This window comes from Bufo bufo, chromosome 2 (genome assembly GCF_905171765.1).
Source record: "Bufo bufo chromosome 2, aBufBuf1.1, whole genome shotgun sequence".
NCBI lineage: Eukaryota > Metazoa > Chordata > Amphibia > Anura > Bufonidae > Bufo > Bufo bufo.
The window spans coordinates 266781412-266800007 of NC_053390.1; the positions used below are offsets into that span (position 1 = coordinate 266781412).

Genomic DNA, 18596 nt, shown 5'->3' on the forward strand with positions numbered 1-18596 from the left:
AGCAGAGAGGGACGGTCCTCCGCCATAATCAGAATATCGTCCAGATAGATTATTAGTCTCACCCCCCGATACCTGAGCCATCCCACTACCGGACGCATCAGTTTGGTGAAACTCCAGGGGGCGGACAAGAGACCGAAGGGGAGGCACGAGAAGCGCCAAACCGTCCCCTGCCAATGGAAACGCAGAAGATCCCTGGAAGGAGGAGAAATCGGAACCGTCAAGTAAGCATCCTTGAGATCTAACTTGGCCATCCAGTCCCCGGGCAGTAGCATGTCTCTTAGAAGATGGATGCCCTCCATCTTGAAATGCCTGTACCTGACAAACACATTCAGTGCCTTGAGATTGATAACGGGACGAAAATGGCCTCCCTTTTTCTCCACCAGGAAAATACTGCTGATTACCCCTTCGGGATCGAGAGGGGCCGGTTCTACAGCTCCCTTGAGATACAAGGCCCTTAGTTCCACATCTATGAGGCTCTGGGATTCCTGTGAACGGAACGTGGAAGGAAGCGGGGAAGCGGGGATGGAAGCACGGGAGGGGCGACTAGCTCTATGTGGAAACCCCGAACCGTGGACAACACCCAGGGGTCGTTGGTAATGAGCGCCCAAGCATGAATAAAATGTTGGAGTCTGCCGCCTACACAGCTTTCCGAAAAAGGGAGAAGTGGAGGTAGACTTACCAAATGGGCGTCTGAGGTTTGGGTTTCCTCTGTAAGGTCTTCCCCGTCCGGAAGCACCACGGGAAGGGAAGAATGACGGTTGGTGTCTCTGTTCATGGATAGGTATGACGAGAAGGAGCCTCGACCCGAACCTCGGGTCTGGAAAGAGGAACGGCCGGACAGACGGCCCCTGGTACTGCCGGCCCTGGTGGAAACCCTACCACTGAATACCCTACGCATCGACGTTTGGGCTTTATCCAATGCGGTAAAGGTCCCTACAAATTTTCCTAGTTCCTTAATGAAGGGATCCCCAAAGAGGAAACCTTGGGCATCCTTGCCGGACTCTGACAAAGCCATATTGGTCAATTTTGGCAAAATTTTTAACAAAATGGCTTTGCGCCGTTCAATACTGAGGAAGGTGTTTGCATTACCTGCCATGCAAATGGCTCTTGGGCCCAACCACAGAGTTCGTCCGGGTCGACCATTTGGCCTTCAGCCTTAGCGGATTCCGCCAAATCAAAAATCTTTGTTAGGAGCCCCATAATATCAAGTAGCTTGTCTTGACAAGCTTTAAGGGCCGAGTCTAGGCCTCTCTTGGGGCTAAATCCCGTTTTGAACAAGAATTGGACCATCTTTGGGTCCACGACCGGTGTATCGCATACCTTATTAGGTATCGCCGGGCGAGGGCATTCTGCCCGGAGTTTGTTCCGTGCCTCCTTGCTAAGGGGCTTACGGACCATGGACTCAAAGTAATTAGCAATGTGGGGAGCCGGAAGCCATTCTGCGGACCTGGGGTGGTGCAAGGAGTCCGGGTCAAAGAGAGCCTCCCCTGCTGGGTCCATAAGGGAAACGGATTGGCCCGGGTCCGCCGGGTCGACCTCTATCGGTCGCCGAGGCAACGATGAAAAGGAGACAGATGTCCCCTGAGCAGGTGACATATAATCGTCAAACTCCTCTGAATCATTATAGGATTCAATCAAAGCCTCCTCCTCAGATTCTCCGTTAGAATCAGAATCTAGCTCGGGGTGGGACCGAGCAGATTTCCAATGCCGTGCTTTTTCTGCCTGGCGCGGACAGGCTCTTTTGCGCGGCCGAGGCGCGCTGTCATTGGATGGACCAAGGCCATCAGTCATAACATTTCTGGAGGCAATAGAAGCTGGTATAGGAATGGGGTTAGGGGCCATCACAGATGAAGTATTGGCGATTAGGACCTGGGATATAGAGTGTGTTAACACTGAGGACATAGAGCCCATGGCAGAGATAATGGCCTCAGAAATAGATTTCTGCAGGGTCAGGGCCTGAGGATCAGATGATACCGGAGTAGCCCCCCCTGTAGATGGGATAATCCCCATATTCTGTGGGGGACAAGGTGAGTCCCCATGAGAGGGGGTCCCAAAGGCCGCAGGTGGAGCCTTCTGGGCAGACATGATTATGCACAGTATCAGGCGATATTGTCTGAGGTGAGAATTATAGGGAAGACAACCTGAGGCTAACTAACACTAACCCTAAGCCAAGGCTGACCAGGAGAGACTGCTAGCAGAGTTAGTCACTCTGCAGCAAAAGGAGCCGCCGTTCCGGAGTGACGATGGAGAGGGAGACCGCACGCCGAATGAATAGAACGGTGCGGCTCTGCTCAAAAGACGTCCGAAATCTCGGTAAGTAACGCGAGACTTCGGACGTAACAGCAGGAGTGGCGGGAACGAGCTGCAGGGGAAGGTGAGATGGCGGCCGAGATCCCGCGAGACGCCGCGAGATCTCGGACGCGACGGTGCAGTGGAGGAGAAGGTAACCGCGCTGGCACCGAATACAAGTAGAACAAACCAGAAATTAACACAATAAACCCCCCGATCCTAAGCCAAGGGAAAAGAGGGGGGGGGGGGGGACAGGAAAGGAGCCTGTAAGGGGAAGAAACGGCAAACAAATCCTATGGGACAAACTGTCAGACCAGCTAAAACAGGCAATCAACCATCAGGGGGACAATAAATCACCCTAAAATGGTATAAAAACAGTAAAAATTATATGTAACAACAATACCACCACCCCTGAAAAGCAGGAGGGTGGAATACTTAACTTGTGCAGCAGCAAAGAAAGAGGAGGAAGGACTTATGGGGTGTTCCCTTTATACTGTGACTAGGGGGAGGGCTGTGTGCCCATTGGTGGATTTTTTTTGTTTAATTCTTTGCTGCTATTGTGTGAAGTAAAGAAAGGGTTAAGCAATATGAAGCCTCCGTGTCTTGAAATAAAATTATGGGTTCACTCAGCAATTCGTAAGTTTTTAATGTCACTTTTCTGGGAGATGGTAAATCTCCCCCCATACAGCATCCTCATTTAAGTCAGTAGTGCAACTCCAGAAGAAGAGAAATAAAAAACATGGCATTCCATGGTGAAGTATGCATGCACTAGAGACCTGGAACAGCAGGTAGGTAATGATGCTCATCGCATAGCGTTGTGCAAATGGAGGCACAACTCTGAAAAGCACATAGACCCTCCAAGGGAAGGAATTAAGGTAATTGTAGCATCGCCCGCCAGTAATCCAGAGGGATCCCCGAAGCTAGCAGAAAAACATCCAAAAGAAGCAGGCTGAAGAGTGCAGGATACCACAAGGTTGCATGTAATGCATTTCAAAAGTGTGCCACTTTCTTCATCAGACACAAAAACGCATCACATGAATAAAGCAACTCTGTGGTATCCTGCGCTCCTCAGCCTGCATCTTTTGGATGTTTTTTGCCGACTTGTTTAGGCACATACTGTCTCAGCATCTTCATGTAAGTCAGTACCACCGATTTCTTCATGCACATACTGTTTCAGCATCTTCGATGAGACAGGAGGGGTTTAAAAATTTTGTTTGTTTTAATTTTTTTACAAGTTGTAATGTTTCAATTTGCCAATCAGTTTATTTAATGAATCACTGGATATTAGCACCCCCTCGATTTGAATTTTCTTCAATCCTCATACATTTAGGTTGCTAAGGGGCGTTCAGTTTAGAGTGAAAAGTTGGTTCAGTTACTTTATGTTGTATTAAGGGGTTCTCTTACTTTAGTGTACAATAGGAGATTTGTTTATTTTAAGGTGCAGGGGTTCACTTACTTTAGAGTGCATAGAGAGATTCAATTACTTTAGGCTGCAAAAAGAGGTTCAATTACTTAAGGTTGCATTGGCAGTTCACATACTTTAGGTTGCAATAGGGAGTTCAAATACTTTAGGGTGCAATAAGGGATTCAATTTAAATTGCAATATAGAGTTCACTTACATGAGGGTGCAAAAACGTTATTCACCTGCTTTAGAGTCCATTAACAGTTCAAATACTTTAGGGTGCAAAGTGGGTTTACTTATGTTGAATTGCAATAGAGGGTCCAATTACTTTAGGTTGCAATGAGGGGTTCATTTACTTTAGGGTGCAATAGGGGTTTTACTTAAGAGTGCAACGTAGGTTTACCTACTTCAGGAGTTTTCTTTGGCTATGTGATTTACCTAGCAAATACACATGATATCTAAAACTAATTTGACCCTGACCAGTAAGGAAAATCAGACATCTAAGTCAAACATCATTTGAAGTTTAAAAATACTATTCATTCACTAAAGGTTTCTATTAGATCTTGAACCCAAAACATACTGTCTGTGAGCTAAAAGCCTTACCATTGAGCTACAGGCTCAGTCATTATTAGGTGTGTTTTTTCTCTGACTGGGTGATTAAGCATACAAGTACATGGTATATCTAAAACTCATTCTGACTTTGACCCTGACCTATGAAAGTCAATCATTAAAGTCAAACTCATATGTCCTAGTCAAATATCAAAGTCAGATATTAAAGTCAGATGTCAGGTGTCAAAGTCAGGTGTCAAAGTCAGGTGTTAGAGTCAGGTATCAGAGTCCGGTATCAGAGTCATGTGTCAGGGTGAGTATTTTGCCTCAAACTGACATTACTCTGATATTTGACTATTATATCTGACCATGTCCTAGAATGAGCACTGTACTTTACAGATAAACTTACCTTTGATGTTCTGACTGTATACCAGACATAAATGCATTAGCCAACCTTGATCTTACTTATCCTATGTAGTTATATGATTTAGAAAACATAGAATTGTGTTCTTCAATTGTGTTCTTCAATTGTATCAAGATTTTGTCTCCTTTAACTATATATTGTTCAGAACTATTTAGCAGAATTTGGATTGAATAGCCATGGAACAATGAGGGCAATTTACTAAGCTAAATTTACCAACACATACATGCTGTAGACAAGTCTGCAAATTCGTGAAAATTGTACAGACTTTTGACTCAATATGTCAGTCTAAAGCCAAGAGGTTGCACAAGGAAGGGAAGAGACTCTAAAGGTACAACTACACGGTCAGGTTTCCTGATGCAGTTTTAGAAGCCAAAACCACGAGTGAATTCAAAAAAGAGAAGAAGTATCTGTCTTTTATATTTTCTCTCCTTTTATGATCCACTCCTGATTTGGGCTTCCAAAATTGCATGCAGAATCACAATCGTGTAGTCAGTTCCTAAAATGTCTAGCAAGATGTACCAAATCTACAACATAGCCACTGAAATAAATCTGATACATCTTCTAGTTATAGAGGGAAAGACCGGCACTCACTGTATCTTCTGCGAACTCAAACCTTTATTGGTCACATGTAGTATAAAGTTCTGTGACGCGTTTCGGCTCACAATATGAGTCTTTCTCAAACAGATAATGGCATACAAACAATATAGCATACGCGACTTAAATAGACCGCCAAAGCGGAAGTGACATCAGGTAGCCTTGGTGATGAACTAAACAAAAAGCAAAAATAACAGAAACACGTGAGGAAACGACCCAACTGCACAGGATTAAAATGTTAAAAAAACGTGAAGCCTATTGGATTCACACACTGCAAACACTTAAACCCAGGGGATTGAACCGGGAGTATGATCTCAATAGTTTCCTGTAATTTCCAAGCTCCATAATTTATATTTATTTTTATATTTATATAATCGTTTAATTGATTTGTTTATTCTCTCTTCTTTTTCAGAAAACGTGATGAACCCCCAACCGCATCATCTCATCTTAAAATCGTCCCTATTTTTGGAGAACTCTTTATATGTTATATTAATTCTGTCTTTAATGATGCTGCTGCAGTTGGGTCGTTTCCTGTTATTTTTGCTTTTTGTTTAGTTCATCACCAAGGCTACCTGATGTCACTTACGCTTTGGCAGTCTATTTAAATCGTGTATGCTATATTGTTTGTATGCCATTACCGGTTTGAGAAAGGCTCATATTGTGAGCCGAAACGCGTCACAGAACTTTATACTACATGTGACCAATAAAGGTTTGAGTTCGCAGAAGATACAGTGAGTGCCGGTCTTTTCCTCTATTACATGTGAGATTGCTATCTCGGACGCGTGCACCACGCCTCTTGAACAGAGTGCCGGCTGATCATTACCTGATTATCTACATCTTCAGGTTAGAGATGTCCCGAACTATTTGCCGGCGAACATATGCGATGTTTGGTCCGCCCCCTATACATCATCATTGAACAAACTTTGACCCTGTACCTCACAGTCAGCAGACACATTCCAGCCAATCAGCATACCCTCCCTCCCAGACCCTCCCAGCTCCTATCAAAAAGCAAGGACAGCATCCATCTTAGATTCATTCTGAAGCTGCAGTGTCACAAATTTGACTAAGTTGTAATCGCAATGCGATTAATACAGGTTATATTAATCGCATTGCGAATTCAACTTAGAGCTGGGTTCCTAATGGTTGTATTGCTAGAATATAACGAAGATTGAGAATATAGTGCTATATTCGTTATATTCGTCAATTCTAGCAATGCAACCATTAGGAACTCAGATCTAAGTTGTAATCGCAATGCGATTAATACAGGTTATATTAATCGCATTGCGAATTCAACTTACCACACTCTGCGTCAACTACGTAATTTTCCATGGGAGTTTTGCCATGGATCCCCCTCCGGCATGCCACAGTCCAGGTGTTAGTCCCCTTGAAACAACTTTTCCATCACTATTGTGGCCAGAAAGAGTCCCTGTGGGTTTTAAAATTCGCCTGTCTATTGAAGTCTATGGCGGTTCGCCCGTTCGCCAAAATCAGGAGTGGATCATAAAAAGAGAAAGTATAAAGGACAGACAACTCCTTATCTTCTTTTTTTAGACTCACTCCTGGTTTTGGCTTTCAAAACTACATAAAGAAACCTGAACATATGGTCATACCCTAAGAGTATGTTGACATGTAGCAAATTAACTATAGTAACTTCTGTGACTGAAAATCAATTCCGTAAATCTGAACTGGGTTGTTTATGCATTTATATAAGCCCCATTCAGATGAATGGGACAGTGACAGAGATTCCTGCTATAAATCTGCAGCATGTGAATATACCTTAAAAGTGTTATATAAGCATAAAATCATGTGTGCTTTTCTATTTCATGCCGAAGATAATTACTGAATTGTTAAGCTAGACAACAATTGAAGCCAATATGAATTTAAGGGAAAAAAAACACCTGCATATACTAGACTTGATTAATCCCATGTACTTCTGCCTGAACTCTTTCAACTGTTTAGAATTTTGTTGTTCCCCGTTTCCAGGACAACGCACTTGTGTGTAATTCCAACTCACTTTTTTTGGTTTGGAATGCACTCAGACATACTGTAGCTGATCTCTGGTCAAAGCTGTGTAAGCCACAGAGAAATACCACACCTTTTGAAGCAGAACATGCCTATCAAGTATAAAATCCAGACTTTTCTCAGAAATATTGCATCCTGTGTAAGACTTCTCTTGTGAAAGGTGGTTATGTGATCATTATAGCCCAAGTGTTTTAGAAAATTTTCCTATTAAAAAAAACTAACAAAAAATAAAACAAATGTAAACATTTAACTAGTGTTAGGCTGGAATCCCACATTCAGGTTTTCTGATGCCAAACCAGGAATATATTAAAAAAAGAGGAAAGGCAGTTTCTGTCCTTACTGTATGTACATAATGTACACTTTCTGTCCTTACTGTACTTACTCTCCCTTATCGATATAATCCTGGTTTTGGCTTCAAAAATTGTATCAGAAAACCTGAATGTAAAAACCCAGCAAAAGGTGAGATATAGTATATGTACATTTCATGTAATGGTATCAATACCTTTTTTTAAAGGGGTTGTCCCATCATTACAAAAATGTGTTTCCTATTAACAAGACCCGAGACAAGAGAACAGGGACCTGGCCTTCCTGTTAGAATAGAACAGCATAAACACCCATGCTTATCTACTGCTCCATTCAACTCTATGGAAAGTGCTCAGCTATTTCTTCCAGCCCCATAAAGCTAAATGGAGTGGCAGCATGTATGTGTGACTACCTATCTATTCAAACAGGGCAACTAGTCTTATGACTGGCGGGAGACCCAGCAGTCGAACCCCCACCAAACACTTATCCTCTATCCGTTAGGGGATAAATTGTCAGAATGGGACAAGCCTTTGAAGTACAGTACTGTACATGCTATTATTTGCAGATCTATTTTCTCTGTAGAGAAAAGGTTGTGTAGTGCTGACATTATATGCAAAAATACTCATTCACATCTTGTTGTTGTTGCCTGTTGGACTCATAAACTAAATTACCTTTTTCAGGGCGATGTCCCACACAGCATTTTAGGGATCATTTATTAAGGGAATTGTCACTTTTTCTGTCAGAAAAAAATGTCATGCTCCTTTTTTTAACCGTCTGTGAAACAATATTTAGTTGAACGGCCATGTTCAAGCCGTGTTTGGCAGTTGGGCGGGATAAGGGTAAAGCGTACTAACAGGTGAAAAAGTTAGCTAAAAACTATGGGAACCAGGGGCTTGAGTATTTTTTTCACCAATTGCAAAGACTGCCAAAGATGTGCCTAATTTTTGATGAATCATACGGCAGTGCAAGTGGAAAACTAAGACCAGAATAAAAAATTGGTCTTAGTAAATTAGCTCTGTTGTGTCTGTTTTCCATGCAGTCTATTGAGTCCAAGCCAGAAGTGAGTTCAAAAGGAATAGGAAATATAAAGAAAGAACTTATACTGCTCTTTCCTACTGGAACCACTTCTGGCTTTGGTTTAAAAAGTTTCATCAAAACCACTGTATGGCTGGTTTCTTATTAGTCTTTTTTGTTGCTTTCACTGTTTAGTGTTTTTTTGCACAGATTAGGGATGAGCAAATCAATTCAAAATTATGTTGCCAAACAAATCCAAAGTTTTGGCTATTCACTTCAATTCTGTTTGCTTCATAAGTGTTTTATAGGCCTAGTCCCAAGCAATCAAAGCACCACAGCATACATTTTGCTCGCTGTGCAATTACACCCTTTTCTTTCTAAAAACAAAACAAAAAAACTGCAGCAATTTTGCTATCACTTAAAATTGTGCACAGTTCAACACATCATACTACAAAGTTAATAGAAAAGTTCAATTCAAAGCATTGTAGTAGTGTTACAATAACAGTTCAACACTTTATATTGTTGGCATTATTATACCAGTTAAATCTAATGAATTACAGTCAGGTCCATAAATATTGGGACATTGACACAATTGTAACATTTTTGGCTCTATACACCACCACAATGGATTTGAAATGAAACAAACAAGATGCGCTTTAACTGCAGACTGTCAGCTTTTATTTGAGGGCATTTACATCCAAATCAGGTGAACAGTGTAGGAATTACAACAGTTTGCATATGTGCCTCCCATTTGTTAAAGAAACAGAAGTAATGGGACAATTGGCTTCTCAGCTGTTCCATGGCCAGGTGTGTGTTATTCCCTCATTATCCCAATTACAATGAGCAGATAAAAGGTCCAGAGTTCATTTCAAGTGTGCTATTTGCATTTGGAATCTGTTGCTGTCAACTCTCAAGATTATATCCAAAGAGCTGTCACCATTATTGAAGCAAGCCATCATTATACTGAAAAAAAAAAAAACAAACCCATCAGAGAGATAGCAAAAACATTAGGCATGGCCAAAACAACTGTTTGGAGCATTCTTAAAAAGAAGGAACGCATCGGTGAGCTCAGCAACACCAAAAGACCCGGAAGACCACGGAAAACAACTGTGGTGGATGACCGAAGAATTCTTTCCCTGGTGAAGAAAACACCCTTCACAACAGTTGGCCAGATCAAGAACACTCTCCAGGAGGTAGGTGTATGTGTGTCAAAGTCAACAATGAAGAGAAGACGTCACCAGAGTGAATACAGAGGGTTCACCACAAGATGAAAACCATTGGTGAACCACAAAAACAGATTAGAGTTTGCCAAACAACATCTAAAAAAGTCTTCACAGTTCTGGAACAACATCCTATGGACAGATGAGACCAAGATCAACTTGTACCAGAGTGATGGGAAGAGAAGAGTATGTAGAAGGAAAGGAACTGCTCATGATCCTAAGCATACCACCTCATCAGTGAAGCATAGTGGTGGTAGTGTCATGGCGTGGGCATGTATGGCTGCCAATGGAACTGGTTCTCTTGTATTTATTGATGATGTGACTGCTGACAAAAGCAGCAGGATGAATTCTGAAGTGTTTCAGGCAATATTATCTGCTCACATTCAGCCAAATGCTTCAGAACTCATTGGACGGCGCTTCACAGTGCAGATGGACAATGACCCAAAGCATACTGCAAAAGCAACCAAAGAGTTTTTTAAGGGAAAGAAGTGGAATGTTATGCAAAGGCCAAGTCAATCACCTGACCTGAATCGGATTGAGCATGCATTTCACTTGCTGAAGACAAAACTGAAGGGAAAATGCCCCAAGAATAAGCAGGAACTGAAGACAGTTGCAGTAGAGGCCTGGCAGAGTATCACCAGGGATGAAACCCAGCGTCTGGTGATGTCTATGTGTTCCAGACTTCAGGCTCTAATTGACTGCAAAGGATTTGCAACCAAGTATTAAAAAGTGAAAGTTTGATTTATGATTATTATTCTGTCCCATTACTTTTGGTTTCTTAACAAAAGGGAGGCACATATGAAAACTGTTGTAATTCCTGCACCGTTCACCTGATTTGGGTGTAAATACCATCAAATTAAAGCTAACAGTCTGCAGTTAAAGCACATCTTGTTTGTTTAATTTCAAATACACTGTGGTGTCGATTGTGTCGATGTCGCAATATTTATGGACCTGACTGTATATTGTTACATTAATATGTCAGTTAAATTCAATGCATTATAATTGTTGCTTTAATATACCCATTCAAAGCATTATACTGTTGTGCTAATAAACCAGTTCAACACATTATACTACTGCATTATTATACCAGTTACATTCAATACATTAAAATCTTGCATTAATTTATCAGTTAAATTCAATCCATTGGACTGCATCAATATACCATTTTAAATTTTCAGTACCAGTTTGCAGTGTGTTCGTAGAAGCGGAGAGACATTTAATTGCACCTCTGTCTGTTAGTTATAGAAAAAAACACTAGCAATTTTTACCATTTAATAAACAGTGTACCAAACCTGTGACTTGGCATTGTTAAAATTGGCCAAATATTAAAATGTCTACTAAATGACAGAGTAGAAAACAAAAGACCAATGCCTTGTCATCCATGAGTGAGAACATAGTTGGCTGTAGCTGTGCAAGCAACAGAAGCAGCACAGTAGTCACCAGGTTATTATTGAGTTCGAAGAAGACCTCTTTAGACCAAAGGTGCTTATATAAATATATAATAATTTAATAAATCATGAATATAAACAATATATAATACGAAGATATATATAAAAATACATATAAAATACAAAATCTATAAAAATGATGTTGTACATATTATAAATGGATCTCAGGTTCATGGATCTGTATGTACTGATGGCGTGGATCTGTGAACATCGGCGGAAACTCCCACGCCATCAGTACATACAGATCCATGAACCTGAGATCCATTTATAATATGTATAACATCATTTTTATAGATTTTGTATTTTATATGTATTTTTATATATATCTTCGTATTATATATTGTTTATATTCATGATTTATTAAATTATTATATATTTATATAAGCACCTTTGGTCTAAAGAGGCATTCAGGAGAGTGCAGTCTGCAAATGACCGGCAGCTGCAAAACCAGGAATCCAGACCATATTTTCTAATTGACCCAATAAGGGGATATAAAGACGTGTCTAGTTTGTCCACATTCAGCATTACACATTTGCCTACTGAGGAAGGAACTACGGTTCCGAAACGCGTCCAGTGCGAACTAGTGTGAACCTGACCCAGCTAGTAATGCGTTATTTTTGCTTCTGCTTTCATCTTTTTTTAAAAAGATTTTTGCCTTGACCATCTCATCTGGATGCAGTTTGAAAAGGGTGAGCACGATATCAGCCATAACCTCAAGCGGTGCAAGCGGTATAACACTATTATAGTGGACTGACTTATTGGTGCGCTAATATTGACGTCTTTGCCGAACACATCGGCGCGGCTCTGCTACATCAACTTCCGCTACTTCGATCGGCGCAGGTGGATAACATCACCGACCAGCAAACCACTCTCTGGTCGGATCACGTGAGACGCCGCGAACAACGAGCAGAGTGACTACCTCGTGGCAGGAGGTAGGAAACTAACCGCAATATTAAGCAACATAGTTGCTGAGACTATTTATCAGCGACCGCTAACGGAGTAGTGGCTGAACAATCTATGTTTAGATCAAGGCAAATCAACAGATAAACTATCTGAATATTAGAGATATTCTATCTCAATACGTAGCAGACGGACACCACAAAGCATAATCAGAGGTCATATTTGGAGTACTCCTGTCATTTAGGTATATGCGAGAGCTCCGCATTTTAAGTAACTATTTATATATGCTGTTATGTTGACAATTAACTAGGATATGTGTAACATTGTATTGGGTCAATAATTTTAATAAATGCAAAAATACTGTGAGCCAGTCTGATTGTTTTTACGGATTTACTTGGTTTTCAGTTGGTAACTGAAAGACTGGGCTCCAGTAGGTTGCTGGCGCAGCTTCTCTATATTGTTATATTGTATTCTGAACACAGTCCAAAGTCAGGGCAGGCTGAGTACTTGTCAGTGGTGTCTCTAGCTTTCAAATTTTTTTTTGGGGGGGGGGCACACTGGGGGCCAGGAAAAAAGTAGGGGGGGCAGCTAAAACAACACTACATTTACACAAGTATGCTTAGAAATGCTGCGATACTTTACCCAATACCTAAAACCGCAACAGGGAAGAAAAGTCCTGCTGTCTGTGGTTTAAAAATAAAATAACAATCACTCAGATTTCAACATGTCCTAGTTGCCTGTGGATGACACTTTTATAGGGAGGGGGATCTGTGGATGACACTGCTATGGGGGAGAATGTGTGGATGACACATACCGTATATAGCATCTTATGCTATATGTGTCATCCACAGATCCACCCCATGACAGTGTCATCCCCATTTCCCCCTCCATAACAGTGTCATCCACAGATCCCCCTCCCTATAACAGTGTCATCCACAGACCCCCCTCCCTATAACAGTGTCATCCACAGATCCCCCTCCCTATAACAGTGTCATCCACAAATCCCCCTCCCCGCCTCTCACAGGAGTGTACATTTGACATTTCTAAACTGTAATCCATATCCTGCAGTAACTTTAACTTTAAATCAGGATTAAGCGGCCGCTCATCTCTGCTAGGACCTTAACCTTACATCACTCGGCTAGCTTCGGTAACAGGGCCAGGCTACAGCCTACAGGCACTGCCTGTTAGTTGTTACCGAGCGAGTGCTGATTTCTGCAGGTCAGAGGATACGGATTACAGTTTAGAAGATATGTACACTCATGTGAGCGGTTCAGTGGCGGATCCAGAGCCTGGTCTCGGGAGAGGCACTTCCAGATTATTTTCTATTGTGTGGCACAGTGTAGCGGTATACTGTATATTGTGTGGCACAGTGTATGCTATATGTGTATAACAAACATATTTCACATGAAAACTTACAATTACTTGGCTTGGCCCTTGGGGATCTCGGACACCACTTCCACACTTGGCTGGGGGGCTCGGTGGAGCTGATGTTGTGTTTTATCCTAATGAGAAAGATTTCATAATAAGGATTTGGAGAAAAGGCAGAGGGATAGCAGAGCAGGGAGAGGCTGGTGCTGCTACTAGGGGGTCATACCATGGGGGAGTAATAAAGCCCACCATAATGCCCCCCCCCCCAGTAGAAATAATTCTCCTAATAATGTGACAATGCAAAAAATACCCCCTTGTAATGCCTCCAGTTGAGCTAATGTCCCCATAATGTGCCAGTATAAAATACCCCTGTATAGTGCCCCCAGTAAATGCCCTCCTAGTGCTCCTCTCCCCCCTTCCTCCTAGTGCCCCCCATAATGTACCAGTATAAAATGCCCCATATATCGTGCCCCAGTAGATGCCCTCAGTGTCCCCCATAATTTGCAAGTATAAAATTCCTCTTTTTAGTGCCCCCTGTAGATTACTTCATAATACTCCTCTCCCCCTTCCCCATAGTACCCACCATAATGTGTCCCAGTATAAAATGCTACTGTACAGAGCCCCCCATATAAAATACCCCTTCTTTGTGGCCTCAATAGATGCCCCTATAGTGCCAACCAATAACGTGCCAGTAATAAGTGCCCCCAATAACATGCCAGTAATAAGTGCCCCCAATAATGTGCCAGTAATAAGTGCCCCCAATAATGTGCCAGTAATAAGTGCCCCCAATAATGTGCCAGTAATAAGAGCCCAGCCCCCAATCACATGCCAGTATTAAGAGCCCCCCATCATGTGCCAGTAATAAGCCCCCATCATGTGTCAGTAATAAGCCCCCATCATGTGTCAGTAATAAGCCCCCTTCATGTGCCAGTAATAAGCCCCCCATCATGTGCCAGTAATAAGCCCCCCATAATGTGCCAGTAATAAACCCCCATCATGTGCCAGTAATAAGCCCCCCATCATGTGCCAGTAATAAACCCCCCATCATGTGCCAGTAATAAGCTCCCATCATGTGCCAGTAATAAGCCCCCCATCATGTGTCTGTAATAAACCCCACATCATGTGCCAGTAATAAGTCCCCTATCATGTGCCAGTAGTAAGCCCCCCATCATGTGCCAGTAGTAAGCCCCCATCATGTGCCAGTAATAAGCCCCCCCATCATGTGCCAGTAATAATCCCCCCATCATGTGCCAGTAATAAGCCCCCCATCATGTGCCAGTAAAAAGTCTCCCCATCAGGTGCCAGTAAAAAGCCTCCCCATCATGTGCCAGTAATAAGCCCCCATCATGTGCCAATAATAAGCCCCCCATCATGTGCCAGTAATAAGCCCCCCATCATGTGCCAGTAATAAGCCCCCTATCATGTGCCAGTAATAAGCCCCCCATCATGTGCCAGTAATAAGCCCCTCATCATGTGCCAGTAGTAAGCCCCCCATCATGTGCCAGTAAAAATAAAAACATCATGTGCAAGTAATAAGCCCCCATCATGTGCCAGTAATAAGCCCCCTATCATGTGCCAGTAAAAAGCCCCTCATCATGTGCCAGTTATAAGCCCCCCATCATGTGCCAGTAATAAGTGCCCCAATAACGTGCCAGTAATAAGAGCCCAGCCCCATCACATGCCATTAATAAGAGCCCCCTTAATGTGCCAGTAACAAGAGCCCCCCATCATGTGCCAGTAATAAGCCCCCCATCATGTGCCAGTAATAAGCCCCCCATCATGTGCCAGTAAAAAAAAAACATCATGTGCCAGTAATAAGCCCCCATCATGTGCCAGTAATAAGCCCCCTATCATGTGCCAGTAATAAGCCCCTCAGCATGTGCCAGTAGTAAGCCCCCCATCATGTGCCAGTAAAAATAAAAACATCATGTGCCAGTAATAAGCCCCCATCATGTGCCAGTAATAAGCCCCCTATCATGTGCCAGTAATAAGCCCCCCATCATGTGCCAGTAATAAGCCCCACATCATGTGCCAGTAATAAGCCCCTCATCATGTGCCAGTAATAAGCCCCACATCATGTGCCCGTAATAAGCCCCCCATCATGTGCCAGTAATAAGCCCCTCATCATGTGCCAGTAATAAGCCCCTCATCATGTGCCAGTAGTAAGCCCCCCATCATGTGCCAGTAAAAATAAAAACATCATGTGCCAGTAATAAGCCCCCATCATGTGCCAGTAATAATCCCCCTATCATGTGCCAGTAAAAAGCCCCTCATAATGTGCCAGTAGTAAGCCCCCCATCATGTGCCAGTAATAAGTGCCCCCAATAACGTGCCAGTAATAAGAGCCCAGCCCCCATCACATGCCAGTAATAAGAGCCCCCTTAATGTGCCAGTAACAAGAGCCCCCCATCATGTGCCAGTAATAAGCCCCCCATCATGTGCCAGTAATAAGCCCCCATCATGTGCCAGTAATAAGTGCCCCCAATAACGTGCCAGTAATAAGAGCCCAGCCCCCATCACATGCCAGTAATAATAGCCCCCCCCCCCCAATGTGCCAGTAACAAGAGCCGCCCATCATGTGCCAGTAATAAGCCCCCCATCATGTGTCAGTAATAAGCCCCCCATCATGTGCCAGTAATAAGCCCCCATCATGTGCCAGTAATAAGCCTCCCATCATGTGCCAGTAATAAACCCCCCATCATGTGCCAGTAGTAAGCCCCCCATCATGTGCCAGTAATAAGCCCCCCCATCATGTGCCAGTAATAAGCCCCCCCATCATGTGCCAGTAATAAGCCCCCCCATCATGTGCCAGTAATTAGCTCCCCATCATGTGCAAGTAGTAAGCCCCCCCAATGTGCCAGTAACAAGAGCCCCCCTAATGTGCCTGTAAAACTATTGTAAAAAAAACAAAAAAAAAACCACTTATACTTATATACTTATACCTCCATGTCAGCGATGCGATGCAGGCCTCTTGCAGGCCTCTTCCGGCCTGTGTCCCGCGCTGTATGGCTCAGGCGACGCGATGACGTCATCGTGCCGCCTGCATCGGCCTCTCCCTCCACTGCAGCCTATCAGAGGAAGGGGAAGGGACACGCCTCTCCCTCCCCTGCCGCAGCACAGGCAGATGGACAATGGAAGCGCTCATCTCCCTGTCATGCCCGACTGCAGCTGCTCAGTTCGGGGGGAATTTTAGTTGGGGGGGCAATGGGGGGGCACAGCGTGATGTAGGGGGGGCCGTGGCCCCCTCTGGCCTCCCCCTGGCGATGCTACTGGTACTTGTCTATTCTAAATAGCAATTTCAAGGTCAGGTTAGGTCTGGTAGAGTATGTTCAGTACATACTGAACCTTACCTCCATTTCCAAGGTTGAGGCAGGTGGCAAGAAGCAGAATTGGTAGACAGGCAAGGTACAATACACGGGTACTCAGACAACAGATCACCTTCGCTGGTTACTAGAGACTAGACAACTTCAAGCTTAGGTAAAGCGGTGGATCCACAGAACAGCTAAATAGAAAAGTTGATCAGCTCCTTAATCAACAGCTGGGCTGAGAGCCCAATGAAATGATTTACTCTTGAAGTGCTGAAGGACAGTTGACTGAGGGCTAGTCCTAGTTCACACAGGTAGAGTAGAACAACGTCCTCGCCTGCCCGGACAACAAAACAGCTGGTGTGACATGAAGGTTCAGGCAGGTAGGGGGTGGTATTAGTAATGGAACTTTTAGCCACGGTGGTGGCAATAAGGGCTGTGGTAGCTGTGGCAACAGTGGCACTTGGGAAACATACAGAGAAGAGAATCATGAGGGGGGCAAAGAGCTCACAATTACATTTCATATTCTGATAAAAGTGGATGGACGGGGGAGGACTATGATGATGATGATTTTATTTGTGAGTTCAACAGGACTTGGGAACTGGATGCTGAGAAAGAGCTGACATCAGAGAAGGAGGGTACTGGCAATAAACAGCAGAAGAAATGTACGGCCAACCCCTCCAAAAGAATTGCCAGGGCCAGATCAGCTTCTATTATGGTCAGTTAAGGGAAGTGGTTAAGCCGCTGATGCTGTAAGTGCAGGATTAACCTGCCAGAACAATTTCGGCTGCCGTTAGCTCTGTGCCAGTATTTCCCATATGGCAGTTTTCCTCCACAAGACCAGCACACAAAACCATTTCTGTCTGCAAGATTTACAGGATTAAAATAAGTCATTGGTGTTCAAACATAAGCAAAAGTACCAAGGCTCTATTGCAGCACATGAGACAACATCACCAGATCCAGGGGGAAAATAGAATTGGTCAGCATTCTGAATCAGAACAAGTCTGTCCTCCTTCACCCGGTCTTCTTTGTGGCAGTCAAACCAAGCAGTACAGTGTGCTGGTCATCAACTACTTATTCTCCTGCTCAGACTCCTCCTCCTCTTGGTTCTCTTCTCCACCGTGAGACATTGATAAGGGGATGTGTGACCATAAGAAAACTATTTGTGACCAGCAATTATCTAGTGGGCAAGATGAACGCTTAACTGGACTACTAGTGGTGCAGTTGCTGCCATTCACTTAGTTGTGGTAAATGTGATGCAACTCAGCGCTTTCACCCAAAAAAATTCCGGCAGGCATTATTACTTCTTGCCAGCTGGTGACGAAATGCATCTTGTCATTCTCCAAATGTAGTGCAGTTCTGCACCTTCGTTAAAATTTAAATCAGCAAACTTTATTATTTTTGGTCAGCTGTCTTGTCATTCTCCAAATCTGGCACAGTTCCACATCTTCGCCAAAGTATAAACCAGCAGCACACACATCACACATAAGCAAACAGACATGTACCACCTAAACAACTAAGTCGTACTTGGATGTTTCTTCAGCAAATTCAGTTTCTTCAGCTAGGTCGTACTTGGTAATTTCTTCGGCACATACCCTGTTCCCTGACGCCATGGACTTTTGGAGAGGCAGATTGGAACAGTGTTCAGAACTGGCCCAGTTTGCTCTCACTGCACTGTCTTGTCCAACCTCCAGTGTCCTCTCAGAAAGGATTTTCAGTGTGACAAATGGACATAGTTGCCTACTGCAAGTATGAAAA

General features: G+C 43.3%; 1 long non-coding RNA gene across 1 annotated transcript; it reads right to left on the reverse strand.

Annotated features, from left to right (window-relative positions):
- Positions 1-5920: 5920 nt before the first annotated feature.
- Positions 5921-17903, reverse strand: LOC120991440. Its single transcript, XR_005776668.1, has 3 exons — positions 17892-17903; positions 7349-7353; positions 5921-6089 (listed from the first exon to the last, which is right to left on the reverse strand). It is a non-coding gene; the product is annotated as an uncharacterized LOC120991440 (long non-coding RNA).
- Between the last annotated feature and the right edge of the window lie 693 nt (positions 17904-18596).